Source organism: Engraulis encrasicolus, chromosome 4, assembly GCF_034702125.1.
Source record: "Engraulis encrasicolus isolate BLACKSEA-1 chromosome 4, IST_EnEncr_1.0, whole genome shotgun sequence".
Taxonomy (NCBI): domain Eukaryota; kingdom Metazoa; phylum Chordata; class Actinopteri; order Clupeiformes; family Engraulidae; genus Engraulis; species Engraulis encrasicolus.
In genome coordinates this window covers 49,601,288-49,605,407 of record NC_085860.1, presented here as the reverse complement: position 1 = coordinate 49,605,407, position 4,120 = coordinate 49,601,288, and positions in this window count along the sequence as shown.

The following is a 4,120-nucleotide window of genomic DNA, read 5'->3' as shown; positions in this document are numbered from 1 at the left end:
TTTGATATTATTTCATTTAGCTACTGTATTTAAACTCTAACTGACTGCCTCCCTTTTCTTGCAGTTTCCCAAGCAAGATTGGTAATACATTAATCACTGCATAACATTAAAAATATGCTAATGTTTTTGATAATTGTGTGTGAAGTGGGGATGTGATGATAAACAATAATGATATGATGGCTAATCAATGATGACTTAAATAAATATTTATCAAATACTAATATACTAAATGTTTAAGGTAAGAAGTAACGTTGGTACGGAAAGAAACACCTTTGATGTTTTTCCAAACAATGTCCTATTTTCATGACATTGAAATGTTCTTCACATAACCATACTATATTACAGTCAGGCAGTGTTGATTAGAGGGACTCAGATATCACGTGTCCCAGGAAAACCTCTCCCCAGAACTAAAATAGGACACAACACTATTGCTTCAACTACAATACCATACGCTGCAATAGGACCATGCCTACTCTATGAGCATGCAGACAATTTACACAGAACATTGGTAGTATTCAGTTTGTGAGCAGACAATGTATACATTTTATTCACTCCAAATGTGGCTGCATTTCAGTATTGTGGCACCACAAAGCTATTCCACACGGAATAACGGAATATTCTGGAATATTGACAGCACTCCATTTTGAAATTTGGAAGACCCCCTGCATGTACCTGCCCTCTATGGGCCTTTTGGACTCATTCACAGAGCTAAGCATGCGGAAAAAAGGAAGCATGGATGAGTAGCATAGCCCCTTTGTTTCATACTAGCAGAAACCTTACCGTATTGGCATGAAATGCTAACATAGCCCCTTTGTTTCATACTAACAGAAACCTTACCGTATTGGCATAAAATGCTAACATAGCCCCTTTGTTTCATACTAGCAGAAACCTTACCGTATTGGCATGAAATGCTAATTTTTTGTATGTACTGTAACTTGGAAATGCTCCGTAGCATATCCCCAGTGATGCGTGATGCATTTTCCTCTGTATTCTCTGTGTAAAATAAATAAATAAATACATGAAATAAAAAACAACAACAAGGCAGTAAGAGGCATGTTTTTGCCGTGCTGAATAAATACGATGGGAATGAGTGCATATTGTTATTTCAGCTCTGAAGGCCTTCACGCGGCTCCATAAATCATAGCAGTGGAGTCATTGTCTCTCAGAGCTGCATCGGGAACGCACGCACGCACGCACGCACGCACACACACACACACACACACACACACACACACACACACACACACACACACACACACACACACACACACACACACACACACACACACACACACACACACACACACACACACACACACACACACACACAGTCTCTGTCTCTCTCTCTGCTGTTCTCCGTTGTCTGCATTGTGAGCCACGTTTTAGAATTCCAGTGCCTCGCTGTGTGTGTGAGTGTGTATGTGTGTGGTGGTCGCTGCAATGGCCCCTGAAAACTGCATTAATTGCATGTGGGATTTGCACTGAGAAACACACACACACACACACACACAGACACACACACACAGACACACACAGACACACACAGACACACACACACACACACACACACACACACACAAACACACACACACACAGGAGAAGCATATGTCCATTGTAGCCTGGGAAGTGGGAAGTGGGAAGTGGGAAGTGGGGGTGGGGTGAATAGGGGCTTGGGAATTAGTGGCCTGAGTGGGTGGGTGATGTTTCAGCTGAGAAGGCTGAAGCTGAGACACACACACACACACACACACACACACACACACACACACACACACACACACACACGCGCGCGCAGGCGCGCACACACACGCGCGCGCACACACACACACACACACACACACACACACACACACACACACACACACACACACACACACACACACACACACCGACACGCACACACACACACACACACAAACACACACACACACACACACACACACACACACACACACACACACGCACGCACACACACACACACACACACACACACACACACACACACACACACACACACAGACACAGGGGAGGAAAGTGTTTGTGGTCTGTGGATAGAAAGGCGAGTTAGTGGGCGATGTTTGAGCTGAGGTGGCTGAAGCTTTGACACACACTCAAACGCACGCATGCATACATGCACACACACACACACACACGCACGCACGCACGCACGCACACGCACACGCACACGCACACACACACGCCGGGCCGTGTCGAGTGGGTGCTGTTTAAGCTGGGGAGGTTGAAGGCCTTGACAGAGAGCTTTGTAGCGGCTACTGACTGATGGCTCTCCAGACAGCTGCTGGATCTGGGCTGAGGTGCGGTGGTGCTGTGACCTCTCTTTCTCTTCTCTCGCTCCCTTGGTGCTTTCTCTCTATGCTCTCTCTCTCTCTCTCTCTCTCTCTCTCTCTCTATCTCACTTCCTCGATGCATCCCTCTTTCTCGCCCATGCTCTCTCTTTCTTTTTCTTTCTACCTTTCCGCTTATTTCCTTTCACCCTCTCTCTCTGCCTTTCTTCCTCTCTCCCTTGGTCTTGGTATTTCCCCCCATCTCTCTCTCTCTCTCTCTCTCTCTCTCTCTCTCTCTCCTCCATCTCTCTCTCTCTCTCTCTCTGTCTCTCTCTTTCTCTCGTTCTGTGTGTGTTTGAAAGCCCTTCTGTCTCTCTCTCTCTCTCTCTCTCTCTCTCTCTCTCTCTCTCTCTCTCTCTGCTCTCTCTCTGCTCTCTCTCTCTCTCTCTCCCTCCCTGTGTTTGAAAGCCCTGCAGGATTTGGTGCTGCATCATCAAAGTCCGGCGAGCCTTCAAGTGTGTCAGGGAGCTTAGGCTCTTGCAGAGCGAGGGCAACCGCCTCTCTGATCACTCTATTCAATCGATACCATCTGAATAAAGCACACAGACACACATACACACACACACACACACACACACCATACCATCTGAATTAAGCAAGCAAGCCGAGACCAGGAGAAGGGGTCTCAATCTTACTCACTGCATCTCCACCACTGGTCTTGGCACAAGGAGTGTGTGTGTGTGTGTGTGTGTGTGTGTGTGTGTGTGTGTGTGTGTGTGTGTGTGTGTGTGTGTGTGTGTGTGTGTGTGTGTGTGTGTGTGTGTGTCTGCGTTTGTGCACACGTGTGTCCGTGCGTGTCTGCGTGTCTGCGTGCCTGCGTGGGTTTGTGTCTGTGCTTGTGTGCACTTGCACGCGTGTATATGTGTGCAAGTGTGTGTTAGTGTCAGTGTCTGTGTATGTGCTTGCACGTGTGTGGGTGTGTGTGTGTGTGTGTGCAAGTGTGTGTGTAAAAATGTGCCTCCTTTTTGGGTGACAAACACTATCAATCACAAGTTTGAGCCACTAGTTGGATAAAGTTTCTATTAGCCTAAATAGGACACATCTGTTTGCTGCGACTCATCCAAACTTTAATCAATTCTCAGGTCACCGTATTTTTAGTCTCAAATGTTGTGGTGGGTTGCTGCTGCCTCTACAAAGTCTGTGTGTGTGTGTGTGTGTGTGTGTGTGTGTGTGTGTGTGTGTGTGTGTGTGTGTGTGTGTGTCTGTATGTGTGTGTGTTTTGTGTATGTGTTTTGTGTATGTGTTTTTGTTTGTGTGTGTGTGTGTGTGTGTGTGTGTGTGTGTGTGTGTGTGTGTGTGTGTGTGTGTGTGTGTGCGCGCACACGAGAGAGAGAGAGTGTGTGTGCAGGGAAGCCGATAAGGGTGGGCAAAGGGGTTAGCTGTCCCGGGCCTATACGGAGATTGGGGCTCATAATAGGGTCCTCATCACATTGAGTGTATTGGTTGGGGGGCCCTTTCAGAGGACTTTGTCCTGGGCCCAGCCAAAGTTGTGTCCGTCCCTGCGTATGTGTGTGTGTGAGTGTGTCCATCCGAGCGCGCATGTGTGTGTGTGTGTGTGTGTGTGTGTGTGTGTGTGTGTGTGTGTGTGTGTGTGTGTGTGTGTGTGTGTGTGTGTGTGTGTGTGTGTGTGTGTGTGTGTGTGTGTGTGCGATAGAGTGCATATGTGCATTTTTTTGTCTGTCTGCATTTGTGTGTGTGTGTGTGTGTGTGTGTGTGTGTGTGTGTGTGTGTGTGTGTGTGTGTGTGTGTGTGTGTGTGTGTGTGTGTGTGTGCGA